The following is a 21,393-nucleotide window of genomic DNA, read 5'->3' on the forward strand; positions in this document are numbered from 1 at the left end:
AGTTCCCTGTTTAACCACGCAGGTCTCCTGGCTCCCTTCCTTGACTTCCTGCGCGTCGGGATGCACTGATCTTGAGCTTGGTAGAAGCAGTCCCTGAATGTTAACCAACTATCTTGGGCCCCTTTGCCTTCAAGCAGCCTTGCCCACGGGATTTCCTCCAGCAACTGTTTGAAAAGGCCAAAGTTGGCCCTGCTGAAGTCCAGGGTTGCAATTCTGTTCGGTATTCTGCTCCCACCACAGGAGATCCTGAACTCCACCATCTCATGGTCACTGCAACCAAGGCAGCCCCCCACCTTTACTGCTTCAACCAGACCCTCCTTGTTAGCGAGGACGAGATCCAGCAGCGCACCTCTCCTAGTCGGCTCCTCCACCATTTGCATCAGAAAGTTATCGTCAATGCACTGGAGGAACCTCCTAGACTGAGGCTGGCTGGCTGGGTAGTCCTTCCAGCAAACATCAGGGTAGTTAAAATCCCCCATAACAACCAGAGCCTGTGACTGTGAGGCCACGCTCAGCTGCCCGTAGAAGGCCTCATCAACATCCTCACTCTGATCTGGTGGCCTGTAATAGACTCCCACGACAGTGTCACCCCTGCCAGCCTGCCCCCTAATTCTCACCCACAGACTCTCAACTTGCTCCTCAACCGCACCTGGACAGTACTCTATACGTTGTACTTGCTCTCTCACGTAAAGAGCAACTCCACCACCACGCTTGGCTGGCCTGTCTTTCCTGAAAAGGACGTAGCCATCCATGACCACATTCCAGTCATGTGAGCTGTCCCACCACGTCTCTGTTAATGCCACCAGATCATAATCTCCTGACCGAACGCAGGTTTCTAACTCCTCCTCCTTATTCCCCGTGCTGTGCGCATTGGTGTACAGGCACTTCAGGGAGCGAGCCGAGTACACCGATTTCACCCTAGAGGCCTGAGGGGCCTCCTGGTCTTTATGGATTCCAGCATGCTGCCCCACTGATGCAAGCCCAGCTACAACCCCATCCCCCTTCAAATCTAGTTTAAAGCCCTGCAAATGAGCCCTGCTAATTCCTGTCCCATCAGGAAACACTTTTTTACCATGAGAGTGACTGACCAGTGGGAAAGGTTACCCAGAGGATGTGAAATCTCCATCCTTGGAGATGCTGAAAAGCCATCTGGACATGGTTCTGAGCAATCCATTTTAGGCGGCCCTGCTTGAGCAAGGTTGTTGGACCAGATGACCTCCAGAGGTACTTTCCGACATCAACCATTCTGTGTGTCTGTGAATAGCTGAATCAGTAAGAATCACTTTGACACATCTTGGTGAGTCACCTTTTCCTGTTCTTGGCCATCCTGGCTCCAGATGTAGTGTTTACTTGGCTGCAGAGTTATACCCACTGTCTGAATTTGAAAAATACTTTTTTGTTAGAAATTATATTAAAGATTACTTTTGTGATTATGTGGGATTGTATCCTAACATCGCAGTAATTTTAGCTAGGATGAAATTGAAGCACATTTTGGATAACATTGTAAACTGAAATCTTATGTTTTCATTAAAATTTTCATTTTCAATTACATTTCTACTCTACAATAATATCCCCAGATGGTGAAGCTGATAGTCAAAGGGAGCATTATTAGAATTTTCTTATGTTTCAGATATTTTAGAAAGTATGTCAACACTCCATAGCCATCATGAAAATTCCAAATGGAAAAATTCTGAATAGATATCTGGTATTCATATGTGGCTAATCAGAATCAGAAAAAAAAAAGAGCAGCAAAGAAAAGAATATGAGCAAAACCAGAAGTCTCTAGGTATATGTCTTTGTTTATTACTGTGTTTTGTTTTGTGGGGTTTTTTTGTGGGTTTTTTTTGTGTGTGTGTATGTTTGGTTGGTTGGTTGGTTTTGGTTTTTTTTAGTAAGACTCTCTACATCTGGAAATATATTATTCTATGGGAAAAGAAGCTGGTTTTTATCTGAGGGGAAAAGAGCAGCGACTCAGAGGAAATCTTAGCCAACTACATTCAAGATGCATTAAACTAGGAAGTAAAATGAAACAGAGAGAGGAACATTCCCAATGGCCAAAGGAGAAAGAATATGAGCAGCCCTACCCACCCCGCCGAAAGAAAAACAAAGAAAAACCAAAAAACAAACCATCCCCCTAAAAAATTATATAAGGAAAATGAAAACAAAACCAAAAATCAAACAAAAATAGGAAAAAAAGAAACACACACACAAAAAAATCAAGTTCTTCCAAAGAGTAAGAATTATCTGTCATGTTTCCAGTATGGAAAGTGGAAATTATTTCTGAAGAACCAAATGTCAACTGAACTGAAATATGTCTCCTCTGCTCCACTCAGCATAGCACACAAGACAGGCTTCAAATGTAATTTCCAGCACACATTGAAGATAGATGATTATTGCTGGAGAATCTATACCAAGTGAAACGGAAACTACACTCAGGAAGTGCCAATCTGACACCTACATTGTTTACTGTCCTATAATTTTTGACAGGCTTGTAAAGTCATCTGATACTGATCAACTATTGATGGTCCACATTGGTCCAAATATGTTAATGCCATTTGAAAGTATGGCCTTAGTAGGATCCAAGGAAGAAGCCAGCAACAGGGGAAGAGAACAAGAAAGAAAAAGTGGAGAAACATAGCTTTCAGCTCAAAGAACTTCATATTTATTTTTAATATGCCCAAATAGAATAAATATAAAGATTAGGGTTAAAAATAAATTACAAAACCTTTATATTTTTTTTTTCCCATAATGTAAATACATATATCTAGCCAGAAAAAAGAATTCTATTTATACTTGTGTTTGATGCTCTGGTGTCATAAGTGAAGACGCATGGAGCATGTGGCTCGCAAATAAGGGAACTTGCATGTGCAGAAACTTCAGAAGATAAACTGAATGTGCACATATAATTCTGAATTAACAGCACACTGTTAATCAGCATGAAGATTATAGTAAACAGTATAATGTGGTTATGAAGAGGCAAAGGGAAACGACTGCTTCAGAAGGGGTACTAACGATCAGATCCATCTAAATGTGGACATGTTCAACACATTTAAAAGATGTGAACACATGTTGGATACAGGGGAAAATCACTACCCTCAGCCTTCTGGCTACAGTCTTGACAAGAAACCCCAGATTTCCAAAGGTACAAACAGAAGCTACCTGCCAACTGTGTTTTTGTAAATGCCCTTAAAAAAAAGCAGAGAAAGCATCACAGGTATAGCACATAATAATTATGCCTATCGAGGAGATATTGAAGATGTCATTTAAATTTATATTTCATGAATATACATTTTTGAAGTATGATAAAGAATGTTGTAATTTACTAGTATTATATTAACCTCTAATTACTGACGTTAGAACATCTGTTCTGTGGCAATCGACCTGTCTCCAAGACCTCCAGAGAAAACAAGAGCTGAGAGTACTCAGGGGATTTTATGCTTAATCATTCACAGGATCAAAAATGCAAAATAAAGGATTAAAAATCTCCAAAATATATTCACTGATCCATTCACTTTTAATTGCAATTTAATATTTGTTCTGTGATCAATAAGGTCTGTAACCAATAAAACCGATTAACTCACATTTTATCACATTTGGTCAGCTAGCTGTCTTGCTAATTTTTATGAGAGAGCGAGAAAATGATGTATTTCCAATGAAAACTTCCCCTACAGCATTGCCTCAGTAGCTTAACTTGGCAGAAAATGCATGAAGTCAGCAAAAGCAAAAAGAACATAGTAGCATTTGGGAATGTAGAAAATGCTGCTTAACCAGCATCATTGCTGTGGCTGCCTGCAGGCTAGTTTAATTAGGCTACAATTCATATGCAAGAAGGTAATTTTGTAATTATTGTCAAATGACCACGTCTATGTATAAAACCTTAGGAGGATTATGTATTCCCACTAATGAACCATACTGAAATTGGCTGGGATTTGTTAGCTGACACACTTATTTGGCAAAAAATTAACTGTAAAATGTATAATAAAATAAATACATATTTATACTCAGATGCTAGACAGTTTTAAAGAATACATCTCAGTTTGCTGAATGTAACTATTGATTTTTTTACTGATTTTTCTGCCAAATCATGCAGCCATCTTTGTATGGATGGGAAAGCATAGGTACCAATTTCAATTTTAAAAATCATATGCTTCTTTAGCAGAATTTTTTTCAGAAATATTTTCATATTAAGTGTTGGGCATAAAGTTGCCAGAAGTATGTTTAAATAGATATATATCCAGGGAACAGGGAGGATTTTTTTTTCCTTAAATCAGCATATTATTGAAGTTAAAACCATTGAATTTCAATATGCTTATTAAACAAAGAAAGACCAGAGGATATAATTAATTTTCTGAACATATATTTTTAGGCTTATTGCCACAGTGCCTGCATTTGAAATATTTGCCTAATACTTCTGATCACCATATATTTAAGTGCTCAGAAAAAAATATCAAATTGTGGGATGATTCCAGAATAGTTATGAAGCCATTTTCGTGTTTGAGTAGCAACATCTCAAATAAGTATTTCTCAAGAGCCATAATTTAAGATAAGAAATACACTAGCAAGTAAGTCATGAAAGAAAGACAGAGATTTCTTTTGTATTGTTGTTGGGTTTTGATTTTTTTTTAACTCTGTGGAATAATAGGCGCGTTTTCCAGAATACTAATAGCTGATGATCACTTACATTAATACTTCAGGACTTCAAGAGTGCAATTTTCTCAGAAAACTGTCTCAACTCTTATCCTGAAATTATTTTACCACATGAGGAAGATTACCAATTTTCCACTTCACTTTCCATAAATAATAATCTGTGCTGATATTCCATATTGTAAAGCAAAAAATGACATTAATTCTCAGGTTTTTTTAGTACAGAATAATAAGGTGTGTGTTGTCACCCCCTGACCCCAGGTTTACATTATTTTCCAATGAAATAACAACCTAGCCATCAGCTAAACCCCATGGAATATATATATATATATATATAAAAAACACTAAAATATTAAATTCTGTAAGCGATCTTCCATTTATAGAGTTTTAAAGATGAAAATATATCCTGTTTCATTTTTCAAAACTTGACAAAGTTCTTAGCCTGGAGAAGTAGATAACAATAAACCTCCAAGGAGGACACCTAGGTTTCCCTAAAGCAGTTATATTTCTTGAGCTCTAGGCTATTCTTCAGTATTTTTGCTTGTGTCCCTGTTTTCAGACATTTGATTTCTGGATAAGTAGATACATAATTAGTAACTCACGCATAATATATGTTCTTTATGATTATATATATGGAGAATATGCCAGGGATTTCAATAGTATGGAGTAGCAGAACAAGAATTTGGACATAGAGACATTTTAGTTGGAAGAGACCATCAGGATCATCAAGTCCAACCATAAACCATGTCCCTTAGAACCTCATCTATACATCTTTTAAACACCCCCAGGGATGGTGACTCAACCACTTCCCTGGGAAGCCTGTTGCAGTGTTTCACAACCATTCCATGAGCCTCACACTTGTTTTGCAAGGAAATCTGGGGAGGTGGGGTAGTCACAACAGAGACTCTCCTCCTCCTGTGCCAGGCAGGAACATTCTGCAATTGTCTCCTGTCCCTTGAGTCACTGCATTCCATCATGCAGAGAGAGGGCAGGGAGACCTGTACTGTGTGCTCTGCCTACTTGCTGGGCCTGCCTCTGAGAAGGCAAAGTGCAGCTCCAGTGCTCTATCTCCCTCTCACACAGATATCACTTAAATTGCTTCTAGTTCAAATGAAAGATTTCATCCTATGAAATTCAAGGGCAAAATTAGTAATGCCAAATAGTGCATATAAGCAGATATAGTAGTAATAAATCTAACACACATATATGCATATATAGTCTTATACTAAAAAATTAAACATTCCCAATACAAAATTAGAGATGCTGTAAACATTGAAACACAGCGGATTTAATTTACTTATCTTCTAGTTGGTGATAGGTATGTTTCTGTTACTGATATGAACCTCAGTAACAACTATGGTCTATGGTCAATAACTCTGACAGGGGGTTTTCTTGTGGTTTTGGTGGTGGTGGTGGTTTTTGTTTTGGTTTTTATTCCCCAATGAGGACACATGGTACAATTCTAAACTTTCATTCCTTCCTTTTCTACTCAACCAAAATACATAATTAATACGCACAAAAATACATACCATATTTTGAAATTTGAGGTGCATTAAGTAGAGAGGTTTAAATCGTTAAAGAGAAAACAAATATTTTCTTGATAAAGGAAAAATTAAATTTTCAAAATTGTTAACCACATAGCCAATTTGTGAGGTGAATCACCCACCTTTTAATTCATTAGTACTAAAAATTAAATTATCTACTGTTAATCCTCAGAAATTTCTAAACTGTTTCTCAGACTAGTTATATACTATAACCTCCCATCTTTGAAATACTTTTCTTCGCTGAAATTAAATAGATGACACAATACACAACAGAATGTTTTTAATTTTTGTACTAAGCTATGGAGAAAAAACAAGGTTTGTCATTCCTAACAGAATTGGCAGTTGTATGGGAACAGACTAGCAGATTTGGCAAAGGAGACTTAGTATTCTACTTCATTACTCTTCAGCCTTAGGACAGAAATCAAACAAAATGTTTTGGCAAGCAACTGTTCTTTCTAGCCAGATTTCTCACCAAAGAACTTCCCAGGACCTTAGTAGTAACAGTTTCTTCATTGTGACTGATAAATAATTGGCAGATACCTTGAGATGTCTCTCTCCCATGGAGTAAATGTTAACAACTTGAAGTTATTCCAGTTACTATGATCTTTTTTTCTCCTGATTTGTACCAATAAATTAGGCTCTGTTATTTTAAATAGTATTATGGCAACCTTCCCAGAGCAGATGTCTATCTGCCTTGGAAATTCAGAAAAAAAAAAAATCAGAACAGCTAGCTAAAGTCAATTATTTCTTTTTTTTTGTTTTTTAAAGAGATCAAACCTGGCATTTACTTAATCTTCTTTTATAACTTCCTATCTCCTGTATTCCTTCAGAAAATCTATCAGAGTGTTTGAAATGCTGTTTTGTAGCCTGTTAATAGTTTTGATGTGTGCTTGTGAAGAACATGGCTTTATTAAAAAACTTGAAGAAATAAACCATATGAAAATGAAACAATAAAATAATTTGAAAAATGCTCAGTTAAGTTTTTTCCAGTGTTTCTACCTACAACTACCATGCAAACTGACCTGCATAAGCAGTGTTTTCTTACATATTTTGTAATCTCATTTGTTTAATTTGGAATCATGTAGAGATGTTGAAATATACCCTTTAATTGATAGTTATTGAAATAAATTGAGGAAAAAATTCTAACTTCTACTAATTGCTGGAGAAACCATGCTTCTGAGATTAAGTATACCGATAAACCTTGAAACACTGGATAACAAAAAGCTTCGTGCCACAAAACACTGGCAGATGATTTCCAAAAATTTCTAAATCCAATATAACACACATATCAATTACAAAAGAAAATTAAAAACACATACGAAATAACCACAAAGGCTATGTTGTAGTACAATAAGAATAAGAATAATGACAATGAGATAAGAATCAGTCTAAAAGAAATTTCTGTATCAATTTTGAACACAATGTCAGCAAAGCTGTGAAAATACTACATTTTCAAGAAACTGAGTTTTGTATCAATAGTATTGGCATACATAGCCTGTGTAAATAATTTTTTAAAAAGCCCAACCAATCAACTAACCAAAAAACCTTAAAAATGTCTATAAGACACTCAACTAAATGTTTTGCATAACAACGTTATCTGAGAATAATTCATTAACATGAATGAGTATGTAACATTGAGAAGTATTGTAGCATGTCGGGAAATAACTTTTACAAAAGGAAAAGAAACTATTTGTTGTTCTGCATACTAAGACTGAAGAATTTCTAACATACTTGATAGAATTTCTGTCTCTGAAATAAGTTTGTAACACCTCATTGTTTGGCATAGGAACTGAACTTTCTCCTGTAGTGAAAGGTGATACTAAAACGCAGTTTGAGAGAAAAAGCAAGAAAACTCTGAAGATAAGGGATAAACATTAATAGATTTGTACTTCTTAAGGTGAGAAGATTCCACATAATCATTCAATTCAAGTATTTTCTCTGTAAATAGACCTCACAGTTTCCTCAGAAGATAATTTACAGGATGTACTTCAGAAAGATATAAGGACTTATTTCAGTCTTCAGGTCATGATGATCCCACAATTGCAGCTGGAAAGCTCTTATATCTTTAATCTTTTCACAGTTACAGCAAGGAAGTCACATCTCCTTTCTGATTTAAATTTCTGTGTTCCAGTTACAGCTTTTGGAACTTGTTATGATATTGTCAGAGACCTGCAGAACTTTTTGCAATGTAACTTTATCGAATCTCGTTTAAAGTAATCAAGTTATCCTTTAAACAAGCTTTTGAAGCTCAGCTGATATAACTTCATACTGTTACGGCTTTATGCTGGTTACTCTATCCCTTGTTTAGATACTCTGTGGCATTTTGACTTCTTGAAGTGAAGAAACAACATCCTGTGATATAATTTCAACCTTTAATAAAACTTCTAACAACACTGAATCAAAAATACAGAAGTCATTTCTGAACTACTACAATTTGAGATTAGTTGAAATATTATTTGTTTTTAAGACCATGGCAAGAAGCAAAATCAAATGCTGTGGAGAATTCCAAGCTATATCAACAACAGCTTTTTAAATTTACTTTTCCTACAATGAAGGAATTAGAATGGTTTGATTAAATCTAGTTCCTACAGAACAATTTAACCAACTTATTTTTAACAACAGATTTCTTAATCTTGTTCTGGTTTAACTACCCTAAAATGTTGTCCAACACAGAAAAAAATGTAGTCCCAAGTGGTATGCTTTCTTGTTCTTAAAAATGTCAGAATTGTGTTAGAAGTCCTTGAATCTTTATAAACTGTATGAATTTTCAAGATCTGTTGAAAGTTTTAACATTAATAACAAAAATTCCACAGCTAGGTCTATTAGGGATCTTGGACAAAGCTTATTCAAGCTCGTTTATTTTAAAATGGACAATTTTAGCAAATGCTATTATCGTTAGCTACAGTTGTGCATAAGCCTAACGATAATAAATTCCTCACAATTAAAATTACATGCTAACTTTTTGCCATCACTCTTAGAGGGAAGAGAATAAATACCAGTCTTGCAAAGCTTATACTAAAGTACAATTCTGCTCACAAATTGTCAGTGATATAAGGTTCTGGGTTTTTTCTACAATAGTGTTTATCTTAAGCCTGCTGTGAAATTCCTAAGCAAGTACACAAGAACCCCCAGTCTATCACTGTTTTAAAACAGAGTAAAATTCCAAATGTGTTCTCTGAGCTTTTATCTGTTTTATATACTCTGTCTCCAAGTGATTCTCGTCATGGTCTGTGCATTGTGAGCACCTTTATATCTGCTCTAGTCAGAATGATGGGCCACTCCCAAGTATTACTCAGATTAGTCTATAAAATCTATGCTTTAAAAGATTGGGACAAATTCCATTCCATCATTGCATGACATTGTGGGGACAACTACTTGGAAGGAAAAATAATTTTCTCTACCCATTCCAAATTCAAGAAAAAAGCATGCAAATATTGTATTCTTTCCAAAATACAGACAGGATGATGCCTTTTAAGGTTTACATTTTAATGTATTTTGAGTTGTAGTCTTTTATGTAATGTCATTCATAAAATGGAACACAGAAATACAGTATGCTTAGTTTAGAAGTTCAAATGGGATTACACAGCTTTTGGTTTAAATAAATAAATAAATAAATAAATGGAAGTATTAATAGCAGCTTTCTGATGAGAATATGTGCAGGCCACATGACAAGTAGTTCAGTCTCATCCAGTTCTCTCCTCATTATTCCTGTAGATTTCAACCTCACAGGAAAAAGTCCGGTGTCCAGCACCTTACATTTGACAACAGTCTGTGAACTGGGTGGATGAGCAGACAAAATAATTCTCTTGGACCACTGAATCAGTTCAACAACTCAAACAATTTTTATCTTTCATAACCATTTTATTACCTCCTGTTCCATTCCATCTTTTCGCCTCATTCTCGCAGGCACTAATCACAATCCCACACTTAAAATCTCCAAGCCAAAGTTGTGTTCTTTCTTTCTCCAAAAAGCACAAGAGACTTGTTTTCTGCTGTAAATGCCCCTTTTCTTGTTAAGGAGATCAAGTCAGGGGAAACAGCGGTTACAACCAGAATTTTTTAGAACATCTTTTATTATTGAGGCTGTTGTTCTTAAGAGTAGGTAATTGTTTGTATAATACAATATATTCACACATCCCTTCCCATAGTACACTGGGGCACACGTAGATGCATATACACAATTACCAATTGTTACTTGATTGGAAAACAGCTGGCAGGCCAACAATAGTTGTTTATGCAGAAGCAGAGGGTTACAGTGTGGCTGCCACTTGGTTTTCTGAAAGTCTTTCAAGAAGGTCCTTCTTTCATCAAGTGTTCATATAATCCTGAAGTACTTGTCTGCATATAGCAGCCGTAACCTTCTTGGATGTGGTCCGAATTACACAAATCCAGTGTTGATGATGGTGTCCATTGGTGACCTTAGAGGCAACAAACTATTATTTATCTTTTCTTGTGGATTCAGCAGGAGTCTCCAGAGTTAGTCTCCAGAGCTCATCATGCATTAAAGACTTTCATCTGCTACCTCTCAGCATCTATTTTTCCACTCTTTAGCTTATTTTCTGGTAGCTATTTTTTCATCTGCATCTACTGTCATCTGTAGAACCCATTCACACAAACTCATGAAGAGGGAGTTTTATGATGTCTAGACACAACCCACAAATACTAACATTTTGGACAAGTTTCCAGATGTTCTCTTACACTGAGCATTTCCACATGGACTCATAATTCCATGTATGTGGTTTGTTTGCCTCATGCCCCAGTTAGCATATATAGAGCAGGATCCCCAGCTATATCTCATTGTCCACTGTACATGGAAGTATTTTCACTCACATAATTTACCACTACTATCAATGAATGAAAAGGACATCGACTACTGTCTAAAACCAGATTCAATATTGTTATACATCTGTGACAAGATTATCATGTAGAGAAAGCACTGTATCAGAAACTGAAGGTTTGCTTTGAAAGTACATCTCCCTCATCATTTAGTAAGTCCCCTGAGTGGTGTTAAGAACTGTTCCCCAGTGAGGTATTCACTTTATTATAGGGATTCTCAATTTACTTTTAGTGTTGATTTAGTGTTGTTTTCGTGACATCCAGAATCATCCAGAATTTTGTTAGGATTACATTGATCACTTCACCTTCCACTTGAACACTGGATGCCTAATTTATCTCTGCTAGCAACTTTACAAACAAGTTTATCCTCTTCTAGGTTTGCATTGGCTAGATATTTGTCTCAATAATTATAATGAAAAATGCAAAGAAGAAGTGCACTATCTGTTCTAGAAACCCAATAATATTTCCTGTTTCTAGTATTTCTCACAGCCACTCCTATTTTTTTACACAGTCACATAAATACTTCGAACATTTTGTCACTGTTTCCAAGGTTTTTATATAAATTGAAGGAAAAATCTACAGCTCGCTTTGTTCCATCTGCTAAGCAGACTGACTTTTAAATTAAATATGTGTTGTTTCAACAGACTGAACTACAGTGTAAATTTGACAGAATATAGCTTTTATCCCATTGTACTCTGCAGTCAAGGGGGACATATGGAAAATGTTGACACGGAAATTCTGCATTTTGTAAATCTTTCATTTGTATTATTGTTTAGCTATTGAAGAAACAAACCACAATTTTTAAATGACACAAGCTGAACAGATTTTAGCTGCCTCCAAGACTGAGGTTTCTTCTAGATAAATTCACTTTTCCTTTAGTCATCAGCATTATTTATCTCTGAAATAGACAACTTTCTTAATTCAGCACTCAGCAGTACTGTGGAAATATTGATCTGCAATCAACTGCTGACATAATTATTTTGCCTAAGCTGCATGTTTACTGAACAGCAAACACAGCAGTATTAAAGCCATATATAAGAATTGTTTCTACCACACACACACAGAAAAACAACATAGAAAACATTTCATCTAAATGGCCTTGCCTGTTTTTTATTGTAACCTTGATTTTAACCAAAGGTAGTTATGAAGTAAGTTGTTTATTTTTTCCCTCTTTTCTCCCTTTTTTCTCTTTTTTTTTTCTTTTTTCTTTTTCTTTTTTTTTTAAATTTCTTAATAATGAATATGATGCTATGAGAAATTTTCCTCCACTAATCTCATTATAATTTTATTTAAGGAGGATAAGCTGATTAATAAAATTGAAAATTCTCTGAAGAGTTATCACCATTGTCTTGGAGAGAGATTTCCCAAGTTTTCTTCTTGTTAAGAATCCCAGTTTACGGAACTTTTAAAAAACTTCTGGTAATTAAGGTGTGGGGAATGAGCCAAGTCCCTTGTCATCAGTAAGGTCTGCTTGACTTTATTTAACATATTACATTGTTAAAGGACATATTTAGATTTAACAGGTACATCTCCATAGAAATTTAGTAGAAGGCATTACTATTTATTCTAGACATGAATTAAATTTGAAGACAAATAGAGGTGCATAAATGTGGAAATTTAGAAGGGATTAAAACTAAACCGTTCCATAAAAATGGTGCCTAAATGTACAGTCCTTATGAAGAAAACAATACAATCGCATTAAATGAACACACAAAGTGATTTTTTTTGATAGGAATACATTTAGTATCAGTGGCAGTGAATGTCAAATGGACTTCAAAATTTGTCATCAAAGCAGATAACCCTACTTCGTAATTTAACTAAGAATTACAGAATTTGATAAACCAAAGATGCAGTAAAAGGGAAGACTTGTAAAGATGTGAGTAATTGAATATCTTATTTCCCAAAATCAAGTTTTCAAATTACTTATTTTCATTCTCATCAAGGATTTTTGAACAAAGAATGATTTTGTTGTTTCTACACACACAGATCATCCTAATTCTTTTTTTTTCTTTTTTTGTCAAGTTGCTTGGTCAATAACTAGATATTAACAGTAACTATGCATAAGAACATCATTTCAGCACACACAGCAATGCAAATGACGTTACTTGATGATTTTGTTAAATCAAGCACAGAATATTAGAATTAATATTGCAGTGACAGAATATGTAAAGGGAGAGGACCTTCCATGTATGTTTGGGATCTGTGGGGAGGACAGTGCCAAGGGAAAACGTTGTACTCCCACAAAAGGGTAGCAAGCAGCCTGCGCCACTGTCCAGCCTAGACACACCTGCTTCCCAAAGGCTGTGCACATCTATCGTTTCACTGTCCATAAACATTAAAGATGAAATAATAATTATAATTATAATAATTATAATTATATAATTATATATAATTACATATAATTATAATTATCAAATTATAATTATAATTATAATATCATAATATTGTAATATTATAATATTATAATAATTATTATCAAATGACCTAAAAAGTCACTGAATGTTATACTGGATGTAATTAATCCTTTATTCTTCTGGGTTGAAGGTCAGTAGGTTTGTCTAAATATGGTTAAATATGTAGGTGTCAAGGTATTGGTAGCAAGGTGGGACTGAAGGTGTGTTAGCAAGTGGTGGGAGCAAGGCTGCCCTATGCCAGATACAGATGGGTCCAGCTGGTTCCAACGGACCCACCACAGGGCACAGCTGAGCCCCTCAGCCAAGAAGGTGGTGACTCAGGGAAAACATATGCAAGAAAGGGCACAGCCATTGAGAGGGAGGACCAAAAGAGAAATGTGAGAGAACCAGCCCTGAAGACACCAAAGTCAGAGAAGAAGGAGGGGGAGGAGATGGTCCAGGCACTGGAGTAGATATCCATACTGCAGCCTGTGGAGAGACCATGCTGGAGCAGTTATCTACACTGCAGCCCATAGAGAGGTCAATAAATTAAAAGAATTTTCACCAACTTGAGACTGGTTTGCTCATGATGGTAATTAGTAAGCGATATCCCTGCCTTTGTCTTAATCCACAAGCTTTTAATTTTATTTTATCCTCCTGTTCTGTTGAGAATGGGGAGTGAGAGAGCGGCTTGGTTGGTGTCTGTCATCCAGCCAAAGTCAGCCCACCACAATGACTCTAACTGGTGACAGGGCATTTGCAAGGTAAGACAGAGACAGCACAGTTCATGGGAAACATGTACAAGCAGGTGAAAGTAAAGCAGGATATCCTAGGGCATCTCTAATAGCACAAGGAGTCTGTCTTTATAGATGAATATATTTGCTTTTAGTTACTAGAAAGGAGATTCGGTTTGAAATTAAGCTGCCTACACACAAGCTAAATGAGGACACTGGCTTTATTGCCAATATCATCAGTAAAAACAGAAGAGTCCTTCTGTTCACTTCCATCAGGGAACTGATTTAGTTTCCTACACACAGACTAATATTCCCACACCTAATATGACTTACTAGTGCCTTGGGTGTTCCTCCTGAGGCCTCAGCTGCTGCTGTAGAAACATACAGGTCTCTCATTAGTCCTGCATTTTATTCATGAGCCCTGTGAAAATGCCTTCTATAATGTCTAGTACTATCAGAAGCCTATGTATGCGAAACTGAGACAACCTTGTCTGTGTTTTTACACCAGATACTAGGTGCCTGCGGCCTAATTTAACACAGCTATACCTTATCTTGGCATTACGATGTCAATTTCATTCTATTATTCATAACTTCAGGAATTCACACTTCCATCTGCTGGCACAGAAAGTTTGATTTTATTACTGAAGATACTTAACCATAGAATCATAGAATGTACTGAGTTGGCAGAGGTCCACAAGGATCATTGAGTCCAACTCCCGTCCCTGCATATGACAAGTCCTAAATTCACACCATGTGTCTGAGGGCATTGTCCAATCACTTCTTGAATACTTCTTGAATACTGTCAGACTTGGGGCCATGACACCTTCCTGGGGAACCTGTTCCAGTGCTCCACTAACCTCTGGGTGAAGAACCTTTTTCCTAATGTCCAACCTAAACTTCCCCTGGCACATCTTCTTGCCATTCCCTCATGTTCTGTCATTGGTTGCCAGAGAGAAGAAATCAGCACCTATCCTTCCTTCTCTCTTTGTAAGGAAGCAGTAGACCATGATGAGGTCCCCCTTCAGTCTCCTCTTCTTCAGGCTGAAGAAGAGGAGACTGAAGGGGGACCTCATCATGGTCTGCTTAAGTCTGTAGGACAACTGACTATGCTAATTAAAACTATAATTAGCTGGGAAGGGTTTAATATATGTTTTATATGTTATATATTTTATATATGTGCTTGTGTATTTGCAATGAAGAATTCGATACTGTAATGAATGAAACTGACATTAAACTAACTTAAATGCATGATAGTTCAACATGTCTGCCTAAAGGTTCTAATTTTTGTAGTCACCTTAGCTATTTATATTACCATTAATATCGTAAATGTCACTCCAGTCTTCAAAAAGGGCAAGAAGAAGGACCCAGGTAACTATAGAACGGTCAGCCTCACCCCCATCCCCGGAAAGGTGATGGAACAACTTATCCTTGGTGCCATCTCAAGACATATCAAGGATAAGAGGGTCATTAGGGGCAGTCAACATGGCTTCACCAAGTCAACATGGCTTCGCCTTTTATGAGGACATGAGAAGGTGGATAGATGATGGCAAAGCAGTGGATGTGGTCTGTCTTGATTTCTGTAAAGCATTTGACACAGTCTCCCACAGCATCCTTGCTGCTAAACTGAGGAAGTGTGCTCTGGATGATCAGGTAGTAAGGTGGACTGTGAACTGGCTGAAGGAAAGCAGCCAGAGAGTCATGGTCAATGAGGCAGAGTCTAGTTGGAGGCCTGTATCTAGTGGAGTGCCTCAAGGGTCAGTACTGAGGCCAGTATTATTCAATATATTCATCAACGACTTGGATGAGGGAATCGAGTGTACTATCAGCAAGTTTGCTGATGACACCAAACTGGGAGGGGTGGCTGACACACAAGAGGGCTGTGCTGCCATCCAGCGAGACCTGGACAGGCTGGAGAGTTGGGCGGGGAAAAATTTAATGAAATATAACAAGGGAAATATAACAAGGGAAAGTGCAGAGTCTTGCATCTGGGTAGAAACAACCTCAGGTTCCAGTATAAGTTGGGGAATGACCTGCTAGAGAGCAGTATAGGGGAAAGGGACCTTGGGGTCCTGGTGGACAGCAGGATGACCATGAGCCAGCACTATGCCCTTGTGGCCAAGAAGGCCAATGGCATCCTGGGGTGTATTAGAAATGGGGTGGTCAGTAGGTCGAGAGGGGTTCTCCTTCCCCTCTACTCTGTCCTGGTGAGACTGCACCTGGAATATTGCATCCAGTCACGGTCCCCTCAGTTCAAGAAGGACAGGGAACTGCTGGAGAGAGTCCAGTGTAGGGCAATAAAGATGATCAAGGGAGTGGAGCATCTCCCTTATGAGGAAAGGCTGAGGGAGCTAGGGCTCTTTAGCTTGGAGGAGACTGAGGGGAGATCTCATTAATGTTTATAAATATATAAAGGGTGAGTGTCACAAGGACGGAGCCAGGCTCTTCTCGGTGACAACCAATGATAAGACAAGGGGTAATGGGTTCAAACTGAAACACAGGTGGTTCCACTCATATTTGAGAAGAAACTTCTTCTCAGTGAGGGTAACAGAACACTGGAACATGCTGTCCAGGGAGGTTGTGGAGTCTCCTTCTCTGGAGACATTTAAAACCCACCTCGATGCCTTCCTGTGTAATCTCATCTAGGTGTTCCTGCTCTGGTGGGGAGATTGAACTAGATGATCTTTTGAGGTCGCTTCCAATCTCTAACATTCTGTGATTCTGTGATTCTGTGAAGTTACAGTAGTCAGTAATACCAGTTCCAATAAATGTAAATATAGGCATCATATCAAACAAATAAAAGTGTACCCTAATATTTCCTGAAGTTAAGGGGGACTAGTTATTTTTAAATTAAAACCAACCAACCATACAACAAAACCTAAAAAATTGATGCATAATCTAGAATTTGGTATGGGGCATTGCTATTGTCAGCTCAGGAAAACTAATATGCACATTTTTATTGATTTTCTTTAAAAATATTATATAACTTCTAGTTATATATTACTTAACACTGGTTATAAAATATAATTTCATCACTTCCTATTTTATGAAATACTTCTAACACTTGTGGTTATCAGTGGATATAAACCAGGAATCTTAGACCCTCAAAAGACCTTTTATTATGGAGGAGTAATGATGATTCTCTTAAGCAGTGCCCCTCAAAAAACCTGAAAATCCTTACTGTGTAAAGTGCAATTTAAGTAGAATTTCAGTAGCTAAATCCAAGAACACATTTCCAGAAAATGACTATTTAGGAATGTACATGTCCATTGTGGATAATTTCATTACACTTTGTACTCTAGATTTTGTAGTTTTTCCTGACTAGGAATATAACAAATTTGACAGATCTAAGCTTTCAAGCCTTTTCACAAACCTCAGGCAGTTTAGGCATTCACAAATCAGGCACATACTACACTGAGAGGCTCAAGCTGATCTGATTTTTCTAAAACATCTGACATACATGTATCATCCATACAAGAAAAACCCAGCACCTCAAGGCCACCCTTATGCAAAATGATGGCCAGAGAGGGAGGTGATTCACATTAGATAACAGCCTAATGCCTGGAGTAGAATGGAAACTGAGTATCAATTCTAACCTTGGCCAGAAAAGTTCCAATTTGCCATCTTCTGAGAGAAGGCTCTCTCCCCTAGGCTGGAATACAAAAGCTGCAGAGACAAGAAGGAAGCTTAAAAACAAGAAGACAATATAACTGTACAACCTTTTGAAGTTTTAAACCTTTACCAGCCAGTAAGAATCATAGTGCAAGGTACCTAATTACCAACATGCATTTTGTTAATGAACAAACCCTCTCTGGGAAACCCTTTAAAAAGCAGTCTTTAGTCGAATTAATATTTTCTTCTCTATACAGAATAGAACAGCCTTCTCAGGACTGATCTAGTTTAAAATAAGAACAAACAAATGAACAAACTACAAACAAACAAACAAACAAACTCAACAACACAGGCCTGAACCATAAAAGTAGGGTCCTCTTCTGAGATATGAGATTTGTATTCATCTTCAGGTGAATAGAAGCTCAGATGATCTGCTTCTCAGAGGAATAGTCTAGTAGTATGCCATTGAATATAGGTCATATGGTGAAAATGCAAAAGCAGCTTGTGGTTTATTCAGAGCATAGCAAAAAACAACCCAAAACAGCAAGGTGAAGAGATACTTCAGCACATTCCTACAAAGGAAATCACTTGTGTTTTGATGCCAAGTCTATCATTTTTACATAGGCAAATCCCTGACAGAACCACATTTTGTACTCTCATGAAATTAGAGTGCATACACATCTATTTGTTTTAAATTAAAAAAACCCAAAATGGCCAACCTTGGAATGTGGCCACTGTGATTAATACTAACTTAGCAAGGTATATAAAGCTGCCACTATTCTTAATGTCCCAGGAATAGCAGATAAAATACTTGTCCTGAAGATGTACATCAATATTATATACCAGTATCATGACTAGACATGCATAAAAATGAACAGAGGATATTTTAAAAAATCATCCACCTGTCTTCAGATTAAAAACTTGCATTTTAATCATAGTGTCAATTAAATTAGACTTAGTAAATCTTAAGATGCTGTAAGGCAGTACTGATAAATACATCCAGTTTCCTGGTAGCATATCTACACTATCATTATGTAACATGCGTCAGGAAATAATGTACATCAGATCAAATAGAACAAAGGGGTATCCACATAAAAAAATAAATCCAAGTTATTCTGTTAACATATTTTTAGACAAAACTTATTAATTTCTCTTGAAAATGAATCTACATGAAAAAATGGCCTGCATGCTCATGAATTAGTCACAAGTAAGCAATAAAATGTCTTTGTTCAAATGTTGGTAAGATTCTTCCCTTCTTATGACTTGTATGCTCTTGCACTTCACTCTAGATGATGACTCTAGAAGTATAACTAGTACAATTTCTATGAGATATAGACATTTCTTTTTAGAAAAATAAGAACTTAATGCAAATCTTAACATAAGCCATTATTTGCAATAAAATGTTCATTTAACCACATACTGATAAAACAAAGATCCGTTATCCCAAAGACTCTATAACTCTTCCAAAAATGTAACTGTTAAACTGTTCCAGACTATCATTACAGACATCCATACTGCTGTGAGATTTATCCTTAAACTGAAGATATTTTCTGTGCAATAATTCATTTCCACAGGGTATTTTATTACTTATTTATTTATGTTTGTTTATGTTGCTGACTTGAAAAAGAATAATGTTTACCTTAGAAAAGAAAAATGATGTATATACACTTTCTGAACATCCCCAGTGAGATCTAACACTATTTGTCTCTGTAAGAGCCTAACTTTTTAGTCTTTCCTCCTGTTTAAAATATTTATACAAAAACAAACTAGGAACAAAAATAGTACCTTGCGATTTTTGTCACTATAACTAATTAATACAACTCAGAAGTCACATATCAAAATTCAAATGCTCGCTGTGAACTTTTTTTTTTACTCTGTGATGACTATTAAATATAAAAAAACTAGCAAAATATATTTAAATAATAAAATTACTCTCAACAGTCTATATTTTTCTGTGGCCTTCTGACAAGTCCTGGCCTGGAAACACACTTACTCATATGCTTCATTGACCTTCCTGAACAATGCTGTTAGATCTGAAGTACATAAATTTAGCCTATGCTTAAGCAATTAATTGTATAAAATATTCTGTCCACCACCAAAGCAGACATAATACATTAAATACAGTGTATGTTCTGAATTATCAGCTCAAGTGTCACTTATTACCTTTTGGAGACTAACCTATATTAGGCATAAATCATAATCTCTTCTGTTTAGCATGTTCGATCTTTTGTCTCTCAATGGTGGGATAATGCATTGCCAGCCAACAAAATCAGACCAGGTTAAAATGATTCTAACTCTAGATAGTATTATTCTTTCAATATTGTAGCATACAATACACATTGCTGTATACTGTTTTTATAATCTCTTTTAGAATTCCAAACACACCAGAATGGTCGTAATCTTTTCAGGTATGTGAATGAAAATGGCAGCAGAACTTGTTAAAGCATAGTAACTCTGACAAAACAAACAAACGAAAAATAAAAAAACCAACCCTGCTCTTAAGAAAGTCATATTCATGCATTTACTTAAAGAACTAGTGAAGCCCAGTAAGTATTTAAACTGCAGCCAGTTCATCAATCATTAAAAAAAAAAAAAAAAAATCTGTACATAACTAGTCAAGGGACTGTTTCACTAGAATTTACTGCTTGGTTGTACAACAGAGATGCTAGGCTGCCTGTGTCTTCCCAGCAAACAGCATTCCTTTTCTGACAGTAAGCTATCTTGTGAGAAAATAGCCAGATTTATACTGATGCGCTAATCTTAGCAAGGGTTGATTTCCTGCTTTTCTGTATCTTCCTGTCAATACATAATCTCTTTTGTAACATTATGCAGGCCACTGTTAGCCTAAAGATTCGCATCCATTATATGGATAATAAAATCATGCAGATTCTCTTTTTCCATTTCCAGAGGGCTTTTTTTTTTATTCATCCAAGTTTTCTATTTCCTATAAAAATGATAGCATATTGTATTAAAAGAGTACTAAAATAATTAACCAGAGATGTTCTGATTTAACTCAGCTCTGAATTTATGTTCCAGTACTGGAGGGATTGATAAAGCCTATGCTGAAGGGCAATATCTCATACAGTAGTAGCAGAGGTGAAGCAAGAGGGGTATCAAATGAATGCCTAAAAGAATGGCAAAGACAGCAAGAGATCCAAGGGGTGCCTGGCTTGCCTTCCTTAGCATAAAGGAGAAGGTTCTTTTTCCAGTAGTTGACCCACCCTGGACCTCTAGTGAAGAGATTATGCATAGCTGACAGCTTTCCTGGCCACAATAGTGTCTCCGTACCATTCAGTAAACACAGATATTTTATTTAAAAAAAAAAAGGTGTGTTTTTTACATTGTATTTGCATTCCACAATTTATAGTTGCCTCTTTGAACAAAGGTTATCCGAGTTAATAATTTTCACAGTTTATTATGACACTTCCACAACAAACTCACTGCATCTTAGCTCCACAATCAAGTCAAGATATAATACACTCAGAAACATGATCACGTCAATTAGAAATGAAGATTTTAAATGGACTAAAAGGTCAAATGGGAATTTCACTGTCAAGCCAAAGGCAAATAAACTTTACTATTGGAGCAGCTGAAAATTATTAAGCATTCTTCAAGTTAAAATAATGCTAAGAT

Source organism: Caloenas nicobarica, chromosome 1 (assembly GCF_036013445.1).
Source record: "Caloenas nicobarica isolate bCalNic1 chromosome 1, bCalNic1.hap1, whole genome shotgun sequence".
Classification (NCBI taxonomy): Eukaryota; Metazoa; Chordata; class Aves; order Columbiformes; family Columbidae; genus Caloenas; species Caloenas nicobarica.